This window comes from Apteryx rowi, unplaced genomic scaffold (genome assembly GCF_003343035.1).
Source record: "Apteryx rowi isolate R43461 unplaced genomic scaffold, aptRow1 scaffold_6, whole genome shotgun sequence".
Taxonomy (NCBI): domain Eukaryota; kingdom Metazoa; phylum Chordata; class Aves; order Apterygiformes; family Apterygidae; genus Apteryx; species Apteryx rowi.
This window is the reverse complement of record NW_020450871.1, coordinates 8,475,839-8,496,116: the sequence shown is the minus strand read 5'-3', so window position 1 is coordinate 8,496,116 and position 20,278 is coordinate 8,475,839. Positions and strand designations below refer to the sequence as shown.

Below are 20,278 nucleotides of genomic sequence, written 5' to 3'. Positions count from 1 at the left end.
TTTTAAGCTAAACCAGGGAAATATGGAAAACAAGCCTTGGTGGAATTAGGGCGTCACGCACTGTGCTGTTTGTCCCATCTTGAATGTTTTTTTCCAGGTACATGTGAATGGGAGGTTGCAACCTTTCTCCTGTATGCAGACTTCCGTGCATCTGACATCTGCAAAGTGAATTTCTGCGATGCATCTCATTCAGTTATCAAGAAATAGCTATATTTGTTTACATGATGGCTGGCAGACGGAGGAGGGGGGGTTTCAACTGTACATGGGTGTGTGTGTGCACGTGCGCATGTGATGGGGGGTGGATCAGGAGCCGCGGTGGCAGGAAGGTGTCCTTTCTGCCCGCCGAAGAAGCGGGCAGAGCTGCGATGCTGGACCTCTCCCGTTCACCTTAAGGCAGGCTTGCAGCTGTCGGACACGATCTGCCTCTAATGCAACCTGCGGATTTCGTTAGTGCGCTGTTTACTCCCTGTTCCAGGTCACTAATGAATTTGTTTGATAAGACCTCCCCTCAGCTCAGCACAATGCCATTTATCACTATCATTTGTTTACAGTCCTGTAGTCAATTCTCGATTCCGGTACTGTGCACCGGTCCTTTTCAAGTCTTTTTGGATTAATTTTTCGATTAGGATTTTGTGAGACACAGTATCAGATGCTGTCCTAAAATCCAAAAATATGACCTCCGCTGTGTTCCTTTTGTCCAATCTCTCTAACTACATCAAAGAACAAATAAAGCAATTAAATTTGTCTGGCAGGCTTTATTCTTTGTAAAGCTATAAAAGCTACTGCTCCTTATTCTGTTACCCTCAAGAGTTTTAGCTGGATTTTCTATAATGAATCTGTCTTCCCCTTGTCTCCCCCCTCCCTCCCCCTTAGAAGACCTAGGGCCATATTCTCTGCTGCTTGCTGTTGTCTTTATATATTTTATTTTTTTATATATATATATATATATTTATATATATTGTGTGTGTGTGTATATATATATAAAAATAAAAAAAATAAACCTGTGCGTGAGAATGGCAGAATGGAAATATTCACTGGAATGGTCCAAGCCCTGCTAGCCTGCACCACCTTGCTGGTGGGTCCCCAAACGGTTATAGTCAAGTGCAAGGCAATGACGAATCAAACCTAGTGTCACAGTTGTAAATACCTCTGCGTAGTGGATGTCCCAGGATACCTGTGTCTTCCTTTTACTTTGAAACCAGGAATTGTCATGGGTGTCTCCTTTTCTCTGTGCAAAAGTGGAAGATGTGGTGGAAATCTGCCTTTTTGTTTGTTAATTGGGGTTATGCAGACTCGCACCACTTGGAGAGCTGGCCTTCCGCAGCATCAGCTGCTTCTGCAAGTGCCTGGCTATCCCGCTCAATCAGCCGTGCGAGAGCCGCACGCGGGATGGCGGCAGCTCCTCTGCCAGCTGCCTGACTCGCGTTCGCACTGCAGTGGTCTCTGACTCAACCTGGAAGCTTGTTGTGGCTGAAATCTTTCCTCTTCGGCTGCTCACTTAAGCTTTTCTTTACCATTTCCCTTATTTGCAGGCTTTAGTTTTCTTCTGGTAGCATATTTGCCTGGAAACTTTGGAGGAGTCTACGCTTTGAACTTGGTCGCAGCCTTGCTGCTGGTTTTGCACACCGCATCCTGTGTCGGCGTGTGGCAGCCTGTGTCCGGGCAGGGTGCTTCGGGGGTGTTTGCATAGGAGATGACAGTACTTTTTCCTTTAAATGTGATGCTTGTGTGCTGAGCCGAACTACGGCCCCCCCCGCCCACACGCACAATGTGCCTCCTTTGTGCTGCTTTTTATAGCGCTCGGTTGCTCTGTAAATACGGACTCTCCGTCTAACTCCATTAAAGTTGTAAAAATGTTGCTTAAGGGCAGGTGTCTTTTTCTTCTTTCTTTCTTTTTTTGCCTTTCTACCTCCAGAGCTATTAATAACTTACATCCACGAGCCCCAGTGTAATTACACGCGAGGCAGCTGCGCTTCCCGGGGCGCCCTCGCGGTCCGCGACGGCGTGCTCTGGAGAAGCGGAACCGAAACCGCGCCGCTCTGCGGTGCGGAGGGCTGGGGGTGGGGGAGAAACGGCTCTTCCAGTATCACCCAGTTCGCCTTGCCATCTGTAAACACTGCAGTATCTATTAGATTAGTGTGTGTGTGTGTGTGTGTGTATATGTATTTATGTATTTTAACATACCTGCCTTTTGTGCTGGAAGTTGTTTGCTGCCTGAAGCGATGAGAGGCTTTGCCGTTTGTTAGGACAGCTGAACGGCACAGCAAAGCCGCTGCCTGCGCCAGTTCTTAATAAATTGTTAAAGAACGCAGAACGACTGACCCTTGCTCTGCGTTGGAAAGATATATCATTCTTAAGCACAGATTGGAAAAGGTGATGTCGGAGCAGCTGTACTGTATTACGTGTCAGCGCTGAAAGATAAGCCTGCCCGAGTTAATAAACTGAGACGTTAACTGTCTCTCTGCCCGTACCTGGGAGACAGCATGTCTGACCCGGGTAGCTAACAAATTCAAAACGTCAAAACAGGACTTGGGCAACACCTCCTGTGTGGCCAGACATATTTTTATAGCTATTGGGAAAGCCCCCTAATGCTTCCCTCCTAACGCCCCTCTCTGTACCGCCGCAGCTGACCCCGGTTGAATTTGGTAACCTCAGCTGAGCTGGCAGCAGCAGAGCTTTCTCAGGTGGTGTCCCACACCGAAGGCATGGATTGTGCAGGCGTCGTTTGTGACCAGCGTTTCAGGATTTAATACGCAGCAGGCTCTGTCTGTGTTCAGTAAGTCATTGTGGATTTATTTGGGGTGATGATTTTTACTGAGATGTTTGAAGGTTCTGAGCTGTTTCTGCACACTGGCTGTTATTGCAGACTAAAGAATAGCAGCTGCAGCCATGGCTCAAAGGTTGAACTGCAGTTCAGGTTTTGCAAATGGCTTCAGTTTTCTGTAAAACTCCAGCAGGTGAGAAAAGTCTTATCTCTGTTGCAAGGCAGGAAACCAGTAGGTCTTAAACTTAGCTGCCCTTCGACTTCTGGATGAACATGCAGTTGCAGGTTTGGCAAAATACACAGATGCTGTGCTGTATTAGGTGCTGGGCAGACCCTCGCTCAGCTTTTTGGCTTATAGGAGCTATACTAGTCAAGAATTGGAGCTTCTTTTTTTTCCTGTAGTCATTAGCTATTAAAGAGACTTCAGTTGTTTCTGGAGGTGAAATATTGCCAGCTGTATCCAAAGTCATCCAGTATGTCTCTCTTTTGGCCAGCACGTTATGCTATACCAGTTGATGGACATATGTACCTCAGCTGGTGCGGAAGGAGTAATCTGCACCAAGCTATATAAAGCTACTTGGGGCTAAGTAGCTGCGAATTGATGTCTCCATTGCATTTCAAGTCCTGCTGACTTGTTTCAAGTTAAGAAAATGTGAAAGTACTGCCCTTTCCTACAGCTGAGCTGCAGTTGAATAAAAGTGACCTGACAGCTCAGGCCTCTTCATGTTTCTGCTACCATTGTCACAGACTTAATGTCTGAAGGCTTTCTAATGCCCGTTCTCTCATGTGGAAGAGCTGCCACCGTATGGTGGGGGTTGGCAAGCCTTTGCCATGCTCGAATGACAGTTAATGAAATTACTCACTGTTGCACTATTTTTATTCTCTTAATGTGGGTTATCTTCACCCCTCGATAATCCAAACAGAACACCCCTAGCCCCCCAAATACACTCTGAAACTAAGTGAAGGAAGAAGGCTGTAAACATGTGGGAGATTTTAATAACCATGTATTATATTCAAGAAAAATGTTTTAAATCTAAGAATTTGGTATTTTGTCTTGAATTTTTGTGTCTCAAATGATGTCTTTGCAGAGTTCTCCATATTTCTACCTTTATGTGCTGCTTTCCCCTTTTAGGAGGTATCTTTCCATGGTTTTGTTTCTTCCTGCCTACACTCCAACCTTACATGCTCAGTGTCCTTTTTGTCTAAAGGTAAATTACATGTGACTTCATTGTATTTATATTTTCATTTTTGTTTTCTCCATAATAATTTTCTGCTTGAAACTGCCATGTGTACTACAGCTAAGTACAATGAGAATAGCTCAAAGCTTGCAGAGCAAAAATCTGTATTTTGTGCCTGTGTTGTGTACCTTACAGGTATTGACCACGAGAGTGCTTTTATGGAGCTGATCATGAAATCATGGGTGCTTGACCTTGAATTCTAGCGGATGTGCTGGCTTAAGCTGACCTCCCGTCTTTGCAGTTTCTCAGTAAGCTAGATGAGGAAATGATCTTCGTTTAAAAGAATTTTTCTCCAATGGTGTATTTTTAGTTGGCATCACTTCTCCAATCTGGTTCACCATGTAGCCACGCAGACACTTCATCTGTCAAACCTGAGGGTTGGCAGAGGCCACGTGGGCCGCCGTTGCTGCTGACGGGAAGGCTCGTTAAGCTGTGTACCGCTGAGCCTGTTACCAGCGAGCGTATTAATCGCAAGGCAGTGTTTGAAGCGGGCTCTGGAGCGTCTCCAGGACGGCTGGCAAGCGGTGCTGGGACTCGCGTCACCGCTCGTCCCGGGCCTTGCTCCATGCCGGAGCTCCCGCATCCTTCAGCAGCACGCTGCCGCCCGGGAGTGCTCAGTGCTGCTCGCCTGCTCCGTCTCCCCTCCGCGCCCTGCCCTCTGCAAAGTATATGATAACTGTCTGCGGCTCTTGGTCGTGTGAAAGCTTGGTCATGTGGCTTGCAGAGCAGGAAGGCTGGCTGCCCATCTCTGTGCCGTTGGGTCGCGTAGCAGGAAGTCGTACATGCTTCGGGCCACTTCTGCTAGCGCTCGGGAGCCTCCTGCCCTGCTGAAAGTCCTGGCTTCGGTAGATGCTTTTTTTCAAGCCGTTGCAGCTGTAGTAAGCAGTGGAAAGACTGGCATATTAATAACACAGTAATTTCTCCCTGAGAAATACTATTGATGTTCAAACAGTGTTAGTGAAAGAAATGGGGCAAATGTGCTAATTTCCAGTTTTGCTATTTCAAGTTCAATCTTTCATTGAATATTTGTTCTTAATGCATAGTAGGAAACATTCCCAATAGTTTTTTTTCCTTTTTCTTAGTTGCTTTCTGGAGAAGAAAAAAAAAGTTAAATAATGGCTTTTACACCTGTGCACCGGGGCCTCCTAGAAGTTTAAGATGTCCAGTAGAAATAATGAAATTGTGTTTGCTGTGGCCTGTGATGACAACCTGAAGAGTCCTGCTGAGATTTTTATGGAATTGGTATCTTTGCTTGAATGCCCCCTTTGCAGACCAGTTATGCTGAAGCTTCTAGTTTCTATGTAGGTTAGCACTAGTGAGACTTTCTTTCTTTTCACTTTATGCAAACACTCGTACAGAGCCTGTGAAATGATGCTAAACCAAAGGAAGAAAAGGAAAAAAAGGCAGGTGGATGCTCTGCAGGTCCTGCTGGTGTGCTTACCCCTCCCCTCTAAAACCTTAGCTGCTCTCGCTGGTGCAGCGTGTGACCATGGGCAGCACAGCAAAAAGCAGATCTGCAAAGAGCACTTTCAGGTTTTGGTTTCTTCATATCTAAATGAATCCCGTAGCTCAAGCTGTCCCCTTTAGGAAGTGTCTAAGCACGCTGGAGGACCCTTGCCTCACTGCAGGACATCAGCTGCCTGATGCGAGAGCTGCCCGTAGCTCTCCCAGACCGCTTCAGCCCAGGGGTGGCAGTACGCTGGTGCGGGCGGGAAGAAGTCTCTCTTCCCCAAGTAATTCTGTGCGTCTCTGATGCAAGCTGACTAGTGGTATAGATGAGGCAGTTAATGTTACATTGAAGGATTGCAATTAAGGTTACCAAACGCTTCCTGTAATAAGATGCTGGTTTCACTGCATCTGACTTGCTGCACCCCATCCCCTACAGTTGCACTGAAATGCCTTACGCTGGGTGCCCAGCATGCTGCTCAGCAGAGTGCTTGCACCTCCTGTGCTATGTTACCTGACTTTCGTCCCTCGTTAATGGAGAGAAGGGTAGAAACTTGGGGAAATGGCAGTCCAGGAGGTCCCTTCCAATCCTGTTTTTTCTGTTTCTCTGAATATCCAAAGGTTTTGAGCCAAATTTGAACATACAGTAAAAACCACAAGCTGGGAGACTAACAAAACAGCGGGTCACAAAATGAGTTGGTGTAAGAGACAAAGCCACAGTGCCCTGGGATAGCTGTAGCCCTAAACTGCAATTTGTAAAAGCGGTGCTGCCCGCACACTAAGATGCTGTTATGCGGTCCTCCCTTGCAGCAGAGAGCGCTGTTGGGGAGGACTTGTTCAGTGCTACTTTTTGGTGAGTATTTTATGTCTTTGTCTGAAATTGTGGTTTCAGAGGAAGAGGTCTTTGGTGATGCTGGCGTTTGTTATTGCTACCTGCTTCCTTACTTCCGTCCCCTAACGGCTCGTTCCGGCGCCGTGGGCCACCCCCCGGCTGTGTCAGCACAGCTCCTCGTGCCTGTGTCCTGGACTGGGCGAAGGACCTGCTGCTGCTGTGACGTAACACAGCAAAAGTAACGAATTTACCCAAAAAAGCACTCTTTAAGCTGGATCAGTTCCCCCATCCAGGTTGCAGCCCAGCTGCATAAAAATGTGTGGCACTGCTGAGGGAGCATGGTATTTCTGGGGCGAGGGCACCTTGCAGTAGCCACAGCCTGGGGGTATCAAACCCAGACTCAAGTCAGTGTTACTGCCTTCAGTTGAGAGAGGTGAGAAAGCCCATGTCAGCTTGGTGAAAACAGCCACGTGGTGCAGGACCCTTCGTGCTGCCTGCTGCTCTCATCAAAGCTGGACAGAATTGCTCAGGGACCCAGAGGGACCATCCTGAAGTGGTGGAGAGGGGCAGGGAGCAGAGCGTGTCCTTGCAGGTCTGTCTGAGGCAGCAGATGTGGCTTGGTTGAGCCCGAGCTCTGGGCCTTCCTGTTGTCAGCCTTGGACTATCACCAAAAATGTGTATGATTGGACTGAGGCACCAGTTATTATATTCAGACCTGCTGTCTCTTGAACCAGTCCTAAAAAACATTTTTTGTAGCGTGATAGAGAGGCTTGTCTTATGGTTAACATCCTAGCCAGTGACTGAGGGGGTTCAAATTGGCCTCTTGGTTCTCTCGCTCTTCCTACGTGACCTTGAAATGGTCGGTTTATTGGTCTGAACCTCAGTTCCTCTAACTCTTTCCATCCTTAAGTTTTGTTCTTGGAAGGTGGCAATATTTTTGTGAAAACAGCTATCTCTTTGTAGTAGTAACTTCCTATTAAAAAAATACAGTAACCAAAAGTGTATATACTCAGTGTCACCTTTCAATAATGAATATATTCTTTCTCTGATCAGTCTTAAACATGATAAACGTCTCATATCATTTATATAGCAATGTTGTATTGTTTACACTCAAACTTCACTCCAACTTTCATTGATTACTAGCACTCGAGATTAATGATTCATAGGACTTGAGAAATGGCAATCTGGAATTTTGGCTGGAGTGATCACTTGGGTCACCGGGGCTCAGGTCTCTCAAATCTCATGGTATTGTGGCAGGCTGCTACGATGTGGTGGAATTTAAATGGAACACATACAAACCAAGCAAAATTTAACTCAAAATGATACTAGTTATTTTGTGGTTTGTCCCTAAGATTTTCCCTGCATGGACTTGGACCAGTGATAAGAAATGGGAGCACTGCTCTCTGACTCAGAAGGTTTTCATTAACAGCTAAGAGCAATCAATGAGAACAGGCAAGTTAAATAGCCTGTAAGTGAGGAGAAAGTGCGGCAAAAGGCAATCCATACCTTTCTAGCATGGGTGAAGGGGGTTATTATCTTGATGCTTTTTTCGTCCCTTTTTGTTTAGTTTAGTGCAGTCATAACCTGTAAACTGATAACAGAAACTGCATGGGAATGTTTCCAGGGATCAAACACAAATAGGATGTTTAAACTAGCCTAAGTAGTAATGGCTACTGTGAATGTATGCTCATATTTACCCTCAGCTGTAACCTCTCTTACTTGTTATTGTCTGGTTCTGCTCTGTTCTGTTATCTGATGACCTTTCTGTCGCTGTTCATGGGTGGAAATAAGTTACAGTGTCAGCAGGTATATTTACCTTTACTAAAAGACAAGTAACCAACTGATTTTCATGCAGCATAACTGCAGTTACATCCTTTTGTGTCCCTTTGCCGATGAAGTGTTTACTCTTATACTTGGGGGTAGAATTGGAAGCTGGTGTTGCTTTCTGCTTAGGGCAAGAAATTAAAAATTGCTGTGCAAGATGCTCTTCCTGACGTAGATCCTCTGGTTCTCATTTGCTCTGGGTGATTAGGAGCCTCTTGCCCATGTGGAACAGTTTCTTGAACTGGGATACAATGAGAGATGGTAACACTATCTAACAAAATAACTTCAGCCAGAATTTTCAGGAGGTTTGTGAACTTGTTGCTGTGATTTTTGGAAAGTCTGACCTTTGTTACTTGAACCTAATTCTCTTACAAATTTTTTTTATTGCATCTCTGCATTGCCTTTTTTCCTAACAAGCAGCAGACTTTCTGTAATACATATATGTATGTTTATATGCTGGGAACTAGCCAGACAGCGTAAACTAAAGTGTGTATTTTAACATGTATTTTGCTTTTAGTGGCCTCACAGTTGCACTGAGAATCTCTCATGCAGTTGGCAAGACTTGGTGTACATAGCCCTTGACACTGACTTCTGACCTCTTGGGAACAAAACACCGGAAAGTATAGTAGATGCAAAGCTTACTATCCATTATTGAATGGAGTTTGTTGCTTCAAAATAAGTGTTCGTTTCCAGCTCCTGCTTTGCGATTGCGCTGCAGAAGGCTGTGCTCTGAAATGCTTTAATTTTGACCCTCCTGCCTGTAAGAAGAATGAAGCCTCTTTGTTTGAGTTAAATGGTATAGTCTTAGCAACGGTAGCAGTTCTGGCCTCTTCTGTTTTATTCGGTCCAAGCGATGTGATAACTTCCTGCGCGATGGGTGAGGAGGCGCCTCTGCACCCTCGTCTGTGCCCGCGCGGGAGGCGCGCTCTTGGTGGTGAGGCTGTCTTCAGTGGTTTCACCACAGGTGGCAATTTTGAGCAGGAGGCACTGGTCCATACAGTGAGTGGGACGCCTGTGTTGCTTTTCTTCTGGTTAATTTTTGTCTTTTGCTTTGATTTTTTTTTTTTTAATTCAGTTGAAAACAGGTTCAGTGTCCGACTGACAGGTTTCAGTCTAAAATGCCTAGTACATAGCTCTGTGAACTGGATATCATTATTTAGGCAGATAAGTGCAACTCAAATTGCAGCTGTTTAAATATGTTCACCAGGTCACATTTCTATATATGATTTAGAATTTTGAAGCTCTAGTGTTGTGTTTTAAGGGGCCCTTTCGAAGTATAACCTGTGTAATCTTTTCCTCCTGTGTTTGTGATATTTGTTGTGAGCAGAAATGTGAAAATTTCATCCATCTCCAGTATAGCCATATGTTCATTTATTTATTTTACTAATAACTTCCTGCCTTATTATGGGAGAAGTAATCTCAAAAATGAAATCTACCTTTTAACTCCACGTTGGCTAATGTTTGTTTGATTGGGGGAGTGGGGGGGTGGGGAGGGAACGCTGTCCTCGATAGCGCAGTGGTATCGGGAGTCTCTTGCACTCGTTAGTAGCACGTTTCACATAATTAGACTCTCAGCTAGGAAATGTGTGGATTGCAAATGCAGCAAGGTTAATTGCCTGCCACGCAGCGCACATTAGAATATAGATAAACTTTAAAACTGCTTGTCTTTGTTTCTTGTCACGGTAAAGCTTATTTTGCTAAAATCTAAAACTTCGGGGCTAGCTGGAGTTGTATGTGCCTTTGAGCATGCCCTCCTGTTGTTGTTTCTTCTGTTCTAACGTGTGCCTGCTTTTCCTTTTACATTTATTTATATATATATATATATATTTTAAGCTTGATTCTTGAGAGCCACATCTTCAAGTGGTTGCAGTTACAATTTGGAACAGCTCCTATAGTAATTACTAAAAATCAAGCCCTAAAATTACTCATTTTAATGATACCAATCATCTCAATGTCAAAATCTGTGTTTAAAGGAAGAATTAGGTGAAAGTCAATGCAACAGTCGTCTTTCTTCAGACAGACTTTGAATCCTAATCTGCAGGGAATCGGAGCGGCTCTGCCAGTGGTGCTGCGGGTTATCCTGGCGCGCGGCCGTCCCCTCGCCCTGCCGGGGCTGCCGTTGCGCGTCCCGGCGGGGCCGGAGCTCGTCCCGCCCCGTCACGGCTTCTGGCAGGAGGGGACACACGTGGCTTCTGCCTGGCTTTGGTCCTGCTGCTGCCTGGTGTCCAGCTATTCTACTGCAGGTTAAAATAATGATTTTTTTTTTTTTTTAAACATGCCAAGGTCCTATCGGTGATATGTGAAGGATGAAGGAGAATACCTTCTCGACCAGAAGCACTAGGCTGTTTCATATGGCGTGCATTGCCTTTTGGATCGGGTGTGCGTATGGTCTAATGGGATTTTCCTGGGCCAGGTTGGTGCCACCCCGTTCCTCTGATGTTTAACAGAGCAAATTTGAAAAGTAGAGCAGAAACAAGCCAGAGGCTGCAGAGTCGGGGAAAACAGGTACCTGCAGTCTGCGCCTGGAGATTTTCCCGCGCGGTGGTGTTAGTGCAGGGAGCAGCCCTGTGCGGGCGCCAGCCTCCCTGCCTGCGGCGTGGGACGCGGCGCGGCGCTGCCGCCGGGCCGCGCTACTGAAACGCGGGGATGCGGGCAAGGAGCAGCAGTGTGCGTTGTGTGCCTGTGTGCTGATCTAATGTCGGTGTTACCAAGGTCTCAGAGCAGCGCGGGGGCTTCGAGGACTCTTGTGCGTTTTCCTGAGCGTCACAGTTGTGCTTGCAAGGCTGCGTGAGTTGCACCAGGGAGCAGCAGTGATGATTTTGGAGGCAGCAGCGATGGTTTTACTGTACCTGGCTCTGGAGCTAAGTTCAGAACAGGTTGTTCCTGGTGGGCCGACAGCGGTGCCCAAGCGATGGGGCAGCACGCTGTATTTATCACGCCTGTAAAGAGCACAAATTCGATCCCATCAAATGCTAAGTGGGGCACAATCTCTTTCATATCTATCTTAATGTTTTCTTGCTGTCGGTCCAATATGTTGCTTCCAGTTTATTCATCTTGCCATAGCCATCTGTGAATATTGTCTAAGTAATTGTGGCCCCGGGGATAGAAAACAGCCTTGCGTTGTAGTGCTCATTCTTATGCTCTTGGACAGGGCTTCCAGCTGTGGTTGTTGTCGTCTTTTGGGACAAATCATTTGCTTTGTCTTGAATTACTGTGTTTTATAACTTTCATTTCAGCTAAAAGATTTGTTTTGCTTGTGTATGACTCCACCTGGTCACTTTATGCTCTTTCAGGGGAGTAGTTTTCTTTTAAACACTACCAACCCACTTCATTATTATGGAAATATTTTTGTCATACCCCTTAATACGTTGTCCAAGGCTTTTTCTATTCCCCAGAGCTTTCTTTAAAACAAACAATAAAAAATGTCTAGCTGTAAATTTCACATTCACAAGTAATGGAAAGCAGTAAAGTTGCATTATTCTGTCACAACAATGCAAGCAAAGAGAAATACATGTACCATAGATTAAAGTAAACGCCTGTCTTGGAAGGAATGGTTTACAATAGGTGTTTCACATGCGAGGGAATGCCTGAATTAATAAGAATGATTTGTGCTTGCTGTTGGCCTGGTTTGAACCACAGCACTCCTCCTCTTTCTCGTTTTCTTTGGTTTTTTTGAATAAGTTGCTGTAAATAACAGTGGCTCGCCTGAGCAGGAGACCAGACAAACCGACTGAAACGTCGTGACGTGCACGCACCGCGATAAAGGAGGAATTTCTCGGCTGAAGTCAGCTTTGCAGCAGAAAGCAGAATAAGGTGGGAAGTTGTTGGTGTCCAGCCGAGGCTCTTGCCAGGTTTTGACATGCTCCTTTTCTTGTGGGAGCCTTGAGGAGGGAAGAGATGTTTAGCCCTTGGCAGCCTCTCCTATAAGCAGTATTCAGAGCACGGTTTGTGACCTGCTTACTTTGAAATGCCTCGTAATAAGTACAGACAGCTCCCCCAGAGCCCACTGAAGATAACGAAGCCTGTATTCGGCCCGTTGGAGGGAAAGAACCAGGGTGTTTTTTGGCATCTGGACATAGCCGTTGGACTGAATTGATAATGGTTTGCAAGACTGCCTAAGTAGTTAATTTAGTATTAATGAATATTTGTGCTTTTTTTTTTTTTTTTAACTTTTATTGGATAACGGCAATATGTGTTGCATGTCCTTTATGTTTCTGAAATGTATGTGAATCCAGTTGTGCGATGGAGTATTCTTCTCTTTCTGGAAAAGCGAGCACCTTTCCAAAGTGCTGCTATTACGGAGGTGCAAGTCTGAGCTAGCTCCTGTTCGGTTTTCTCTTGCACTTATTGTTGCTGCTTGCAAATACACGCTTTTCTTCCCACAAAGTACTCTGGTCTAGTGAGTCGGGCTGCTGCATTGCAAAGTGCTTGTCTTCTGGATGGGCAGAGCTAAAGCTCCATTTTTCTACTTACTTTAATCAGTAGGGGAAAGGGAAAAGTGAGCTTGCATGGCCTCGAGGTGCTGCACACAGGGTGTCTTTTAAGCTTCATGGAAACAAGATCTGTGCGAGTGACACTTGTTTCATGTAAAGCAATATTTATTTTTGGTCTCTCTCATCCTGACAGCGAGGAACAGCAAAGTCGCAGACACTTCAAAACGGTGGTTTCCCCCTTGGAAATGGCGATGGTTAAACTGCTGCAAACCCATAGCAGGCACCGAGTCCCCAGGCGCACGATTCCCCGTGGGTCACCACAAATCGCGGGGAAGCGACCCCGCGGGGGCCCGGTCCCTCGCACCCGGCTGCTCCTCGGCGCCGGCTGGGGCGGCCGGAGGAGATGGAGCAGCAGGGCAGCGCGATTTACCCCCCAGGAATGTATTTATTCAGCACTAGATATAATTTTAAGACCATACTTCCTCCCAGAGTGGAAAGGGAATCTTTCTTTTAAGCTGCTGGTGTAAAGCTCAAATTTTAAAGCTATTTTTGCAGTTGAAAACTTCATTTGACTACATTTGTCCTCCCTTCTTCTCCACCCTCCTTTTTTCTTGCCTCACTTCACAAGGCAAAGTGGGAGGCGCTCTCGGCAGTCATGATTTTGCGACCTTTAGCTGGACCGGGAGCCGTGATGGGTGCCGGGGCCGTCACTGAGCGAGTGCAGCAGAGAAGTGGGGCAGCCCCCCAAGGCCCAGCGCGTATTCGGGACCAAACCGGCAGCTTCTGCTCATCGCTGTTTCCCAACCATTTGATTTGGTGAGGCAGGGATGTCCCACCACATGAGCCACTGTTGGGACACAGGAAAAAAACCAAATTATAACACAACATGCACTGCCTCTGCAATAGTGCTGGTGCAGATTGTGGGATGGGGGGTAGTAAAAATTTACCTATTTTGTTCCTACTTTCACCTGCAAAAGCTAAGCTTTTCGTATTTTATTTTTTCTGGTATAATTAAAAGGCTAAGGCAATGTCATGTGTGTGAATGGTGTATATTCCTAATGATGCTGTGGGATATGCCCCCTCGTGGTCGTACGTAACGGCTACAATGCAGGTTAGTGCAGGGAACAGGAGCAAAAACTAGGTAGAGGAAAATAAACAGCAAAACCCCATAGTTTAATTGGCCCATGCTGATGCATCATGTTTTGCATAGAGACATAATGTCATTCGAAACCTATTTTTTGTTTACAATTTTCTTTAATCAAGGTGGCTTTTGAAATTAATAATTTCTAGAAGAAACCTGTGCTGTTCAGCAAACACTGGACATCATTTGTCTGGCTTTTAAGTAGTCTGAAGTATTATTTGTTACAGGAATCCCCTGATCTTTCCAGGATGTTTTATATATACAGTAGCTGCTTCCTCTTATAGAAATACTGTCATTCACAAATGAACAGTACGTGCTGCAAAAGCTTTTGTCTGCAGTCAAATTGGCAGTGACTAAGAGAATCCAGATGATCTCCCAAAGGGGAGGCTGTGCAGCTGGGCCTTTCTTTGTTAAAGTAATATTTGGCTCTTACTATTTAAAAACTTTCTGGAGTCCGTCCGTCATACACACCTGCGAGTATTGTGGTCTTCCTGCTACGATATGAATTTGAATGGGCCAGTGCAGAATAACTATGTTGTGACCAAACTGGCATCACTTAGATCCAGCTGGCAAATGGAGGAGCCTGTCCCCTCTAAGTCGGTAAGAGAAGAGCAGTGATTGCTGACACCATGTATCGTTAGAAACGTGCAGAGATCCCTCTCACCTCTCCTTCCACCTTCGGATGATTTTTTTTTTTCCCCCTAACTAGCTGATGACATAATATTTGGATTTCACTGAGGTTTCTGTCTCCTTTCACTCTTGGTATCGTTTGGACACTGGTCAGATAGTATCTACAGGTGTATGATGACAGTTCTCCCGCGTTAGAACATACTGGTGAAAGGTTACATTAGGGGTATGGCAGAGGTGAGACACTTTCTCAGCTGGGCATCATGTGCTGCCTGGTCCCATCACTTACTGATTGCAGAAAAAAGGTAGGGAGCGTTTCAAGGCATGCTACTTTGACAATTTTTTTTTCTGGGTTGATAGTTTGTTTCTTCATTAATATATTTACAGTGAATTTATTAAGCCGAAAACTGTTTTATAGGCACAAATAGAAGTAGATAAGAGTGTATTGTTTCTTGGAGGAAAGCCAGATTTCTTTCTTTTTATTCTGTGGTTTAGGCAAAGTGAGAAATTCAGTGACCTAAGTATCTGGGGATATTAAAACTCAAAACAGTCTCAGGAGCCCAGTAATCAGATAGACAAGAGCTTACTCTGCTAAACTAAAGCTGTCTAATTTCGACAGATGTGATGGATTAAAAAGAAAGCATCGTTGACCTGGTTTCACTTCGTTAGGTTTTCCAGTTGACCAGAGTGTTGTAGAAAATGAGACTCTGCAGTAATACCTTGAACCATCAAGGCCCAGGTTTTAAGTGTCCCTTACACTTTTAAAAGATGCTTCTTTAAAGATCTTGTTTGAGAGCTAATTCCAGAACACTAATGATGGATTCTCCTGCAGGGATGTTTTCTCTTTCTAACCTCTTAATTAACTGACTAAACAGACAATTTTTGTGCTTTTGTACTTAGAAGCTCTTTAATGAGGTTTAAATCCTCTGGCCAAGTCAGTGGTGCAGATTTCTACACAAAAGCAGAGAAAATGAGTGGTGCACTTAAGTGTAATATACAGAGCTGAAATCATCTTTTCACCAGGACGAAATTTTAATGGAGAACAAAGCAGCAGTAGTGTAATTGCAGCCGTTTGGAGGAAAAGCTTTACGAAGGATCTGACCAACCTTACCATTATAATATACTGATCAACTTTCTAAAAAGGTTTTAAAGCCTTAAAGTAGAAGAGCACTGGCCAATTGTAATCTAATGAAATATGGTAACAAAGGATTGAATCAAAGATGCAAGGGCCTGCTTGTGACCCTGAGCTGTGTCTTTAATATTCTCCAGTTACTGCCATTTCCTTCACTCATCCAAATACCACAGAGATCCTGCAATTTCCGTGATGGTGAAATGTCTGAAAAAGAAGGATCTCTGTCCAAGAAAAATCTTCTGAGATCACTGTTCAAGAGTATGTTTGTTCCCAACATGGCCACTTTGGACCAATAATAGCTTAAAACACCTCCTTTTCCACTATTCCAGAGTAATGGCCCTTTCTGTCTGCTCTTTTTGTAGATTCAACCTCCTAGTCCCTACACTGGCTTGGAGACTCAGTTTAGTACCATTTCCCCCACTTTTTACTTACGAGGGATACTCCTGATAGGGCTAATCTGCGCACTGTCTCCCACCATACTTACAATATTCAACCTTATGGCTGGCCCTGGAAAAAGTGGAGCTATAATAGCGGGCGCTGTAGTTCCCAACATGAATGACTTGGCAGTAAGAAAATTAGACTCTTGGCAGAAAGAAGGAAGGGCAGGTTTTGAGGCAGGCAGGACCTGGCGTACAGTTGGGCAAGAGCAGAAGTAACTTATTTGTTAGAGCAAAGGATACGGTTGTCAAGGCAGTGCAAGCATCTATTCATGGACTTCTCGTTTCTTTTCGTATACTCAATTTCCTAGCGTGCGTTAGGATCGCAGCTGCTAGTGTGTTACTCTAAAACACTGTTGTGCTGCAGATTTCCTCTTTAGACATTACAGTGAACTGTAATGAATCCACGGAGATGCCTGGCACCGGAAGGTCAAAGTGGCAGAAGGGATTTTACAAAGTCACTAAAGCTTTGATTCATGTTTCCTAACAAGGCAGCATCATCGATTTCCATTCTCGCTGATCTTTGGGAGACAGCTAAGGCAGTGGTACTAGCATACTGAAGATGAGTGTTTATTCAGAACATAGATTCCCAATGTCCCTGAGTGATGCCATAAAGATTTGTACCTTTGTTTTCTGCTGGCCTGTCCCTGGGGAGAGTTTTTCACTGTTTTGTATTTGTTTCAACAAACCTACTACATCTTTTTTTATGGACCTCTCTTTGGAGCCAAGCCCTTGAGTTGCAACTGGCAAAGAAGGATCTCACAAAGATTATTACATGCAGTGTCATTTAAATGTATCAAAGTAAGGCTAGGTAGTAAAGTACAAATTTGTGCATGATGCAGAACTGGAAATATACAGTAATAATCAAGGCTATTTTATTACTGAGTTGAAATAGAGCAGGAATAAGATCCTATGTCAGTGAAGGTATTGGGGTGTGCATATGTGTGTATATGAGCAAGAGAGAATTTCACAGTGGAGGCAGGGAGAGAAATAAAAGGGAGTACATATGAAAGAATACATATAAAAGATACAGAAAAAATACAGAAGAGAGTGTGTATAAAAGGGTACAGCGACCAGCCCCAGCAAGGTGCTTGCTGAGGTCATCCATTTACCCACAGAACACAATTTCCTCATTCTGCCCTGCCAGTTTGCATCTTTCCTGACCTGCATGTAGTTCACTCTTTGGGCCTGTTATCTCCTTGCTAAGACTGTTAGCAGGGGAGCCCCAACTGACTCCAGAAGTCACTGTGGTTTCCATGGGCTTTAATAGTTGGGGGAGAGGGAGAGAGCCATAAACACATGGTTTAATGAATATTTGAGGTAGAAGGCACTGATATTTCTGTCAGTGTCACTGAAAGCCATATCCACTTCTGAATCCATTTTACATAGCATTTTACATTACTTCTTAACTTGAAATACACGATAAGGACTAGCAGCAACTTCTTACGGGCAATGTTTTTATGGCCCAAAGCATCCTGAACTGCTGGAGTCATTTCAAATGTAAGGCTTGATCAGGTGGGCAACCTAAGGAGAGAGAATGAAGAGAGTATATCTCACACCGTCCAGAACAGCTGAAGGTCAAAGTATTAATTTGGTTTCCTGCAGCACTGTGGTGCTTGCCCTGAGAGCAGGCCCCTTCAGAGGGGTACAGGACGAAACCCGTGGTGGGCAGAGGTGCACACATGTGTTTGTGCAGTAACCTGTTAGTTTTCCACAGCTTGGAGATCAGCGGTATCTCTTCATATGTAAACGTAATGGCAATAATAAAAAACAAAATTACTGTCTTTCTTTCCAGAATATAAAATTCCAATTTTTCCTTTGTTTGTGAAAAGTCCAAATATGAACCAGTTTTATTTTGCAGTTTCCAGAAAACAGTCTCATCTGACTGGCTCACAGTAATATGAAAGTATTTGGTGACACAGTGAGGTACAAGTGTGGGTATCACAGCTGAAGGCCAAAGCATTGTTTTGGTTTCCAGCAGTATATTTATCTCTGAATTTAGGTGAAGTGGTCAAAAGCATTCAGATTAGCAATGGAAGAAGTTGTTTTATATACAGACTCCCAAGTTATTCATTTAAGATTGGGACCCATTCTTAGGTGCAAATATCTCTGTTTTCTTTGCTATGAGAAGCATTGTGTGACAAATAACACCAGCAGCTTTAAAACAGGATGTTCATTAATATGATTAGTAAAGAATCCCAGAATTTACAAAAATTTGCACACGTTTTATTTTCTTCTGTTGGGGGACAGATGGGAGAGGAGAGCAGTTACATGCTACATGCATGTAAGAAGTGCTGAGAAGACTGGTGAGTGGTGTCTCTGCCTGGGTGGTTTCCTGTATCGTGTTGGGATGAATCAGCTTGTTTGAGTTTTCTCTCCGTTGCCCTTTGGTTTCCTGTCTCGCTCTAGCTGGGCTGGCCTTTTGAAGGCTGACATTTGGAAGCCCTGCTTCGTGAACGGGGACAGTATTCTGGAGGGCTGCTTGTAAATTTTTCACATTGTTTCCCCTTCTTTCCCTAGTTTTCTAATCACCTGTAGAACTGTTGAAAATTTTCCAGGTATGGCTGCAAGTAGTCTTCTGAAAGAGAGAGTGGGTACCCTTCCAGCCAGCTCTGCTTCAACAGATCTCTTTGAATTCCCCTAATAAAGATCTGCTCTGGGATGTGTATTTAAGTTGACAGTTTTTTGTCTAAGTGCACAGAGGGAGAACATTTACTTGAGAGCTGAGCGAGAGTTTTTTGTTAATCTTTTTCCAAGAAAAAGACAGTTGCTGCAAACTTGAAATGATTTTTTTCCCACAGTTTTCCTCACTTTCTTCTCTCTTTTGGAGGCATATCAAAATATTTTGTTCAAATCGGACCTACCAAATCACAATGTTCCTGTTAATCAAATTACAGTGTATTGGGGGTCAGTTTGATTCATGTATACCTACCTACGCTGGGACAGCGCATCAAAAGATGATAAAATTCAGGTAGCTCCTGTTCTCCCTGTCCTTCTCTGCAAGTGGGATTACATAGCTCACAAATTAATATTCTTTCTAGCTCCACTTTTTTCTTATGTTAAATGGTACATAACAAGTGTGAATTGTGTAGTGTATTGATTTGGTGCAGAAGATTAAAAAGTTATTAATAAGCTGTGTTCAAGGGAGTAGGAGGTGGCAGATTTATTTGCACTGTGTTGCAAAATGATACTCACCTAGGGTGAGATCCAGAAACTTGATCTTTATGGTATTGGAAAAATACTTAGGAAATGGGAGGTTTGTTTTCAATCTCTAAATCCCACTGTGAACTAGTGACCAAAACAGAAAGGTTGAATATTCTTGCGGTATTTGATAAGGTTGTTTTGGCAGAATTCTTTCGAAAAGTTCAGGCACGTTTACCTTTCCTATAACGTAAAGGCAATCTGAATACAAGTCTGAGACAATGAAGAAAAAGAAAAGAAATTGAGGGCTATTTTCAGCACCAGAGACAGTTGTACTTTGCATCTGAGACAGGTGTGACTCCGTTTGTGGCTGCTTTTCTCATGCTTTCAGAAGTTATCTCCATCAGAGAGAGTGTGACTGTTTACATTTTGCACTTCCCAACATTTGTTTTACAGAAACACCAGAAGTCGAATGTAGTGACTTCAGTATGAGTTAGCCCAGAGATAAATTTTGGCCCAGTTTTTCATTCCCTTGGAGGAAGGGAGGTTGTTACCCTCTTTGGGTTAGAGACATCATTATCGGCCTCCTCCCAAAGCTGTAATTTTGTGGCTGTTGAGAGGTGTGTTGGAGAGGGATTGATGAGGTGCTGGGCGGCCTCTGGAGCTCTGGGCTGAGCTGGGGGGTATTGTGGCTGGTGGGGCAGCAGGACACTGCTTGCGGGGCGAGGAGCCAGTGCTCGCTTTCGGCTGCTGGAGTCCGGCCCTCTGCCTTCACCCGCAGGAGGCAGGCGCTCCCACGTGCTCTCCTTTCGCCTGTGCGAGACCTTTTTAGTGCCATAAATATTGCAGGGTTTTAAAATTGTTTCCTTGACAATGTATTTGCCACCCAAAGATCAAATTTTGGACTAAGCTTTAGGTGAGGGGGGTAAATATAAGCCCAAAACTGAATGTCATGCCAGATTGCCTCTTCATGTTGGTAGAGCAGGTCCAGCTCCATGTGTGTACTTGACCCAGAGCCTTTCCTGCAATAGGGAAAGCCGAGAAACCAGGAAATAATTATGTGAGGGAGGTGTTTCACTTTTTTAGTTAAAAATGAACTCAAAGGAAGGAGCTGGACTTGGTCCTGCCAGGGTGGTTATCCCTGTGGTGATGCTTGCCCTGACAGCAGGCCCTTTCAGAGAGGTCCAAGATGAAACCCGTGGTGGGCAGACCTGCACCGGTTAGTTTTCCACAGCTTGGAGGTCAGCAGTATTTCTTCATATA

The 20,278-nt window shown here is 44.5% G+C and overlaps 1 protein-coding gene across 2 annotated transcripts in view; it reads left to right on the top strand.

Moving 5' to 3' along the window:
- The window catches only part of XYLT1 (xylosyltransferase 1), a 282,026-nt gene that overhangs the window by 105,019 nt on the left and 156,729 nt on the right, over window positions 1-20,278 (top strand). Inside the window, exon 1 of one of the 2 annotated variants that reach the window (XM_026083267.1) lies at window positions 11,874-11,917. The exons of the other annotated variant lie outside the window; for it this stretch is intronic. The gene's annotated coding sequence lies outside the window, so the exon portion shown is untranslated. Of the gene's footprint in view, window positions 1-11,873; window positions 11,918-20,278 lie in introns of those variants that run through there. 2 annotated transcript variants of the gene reach the window in all.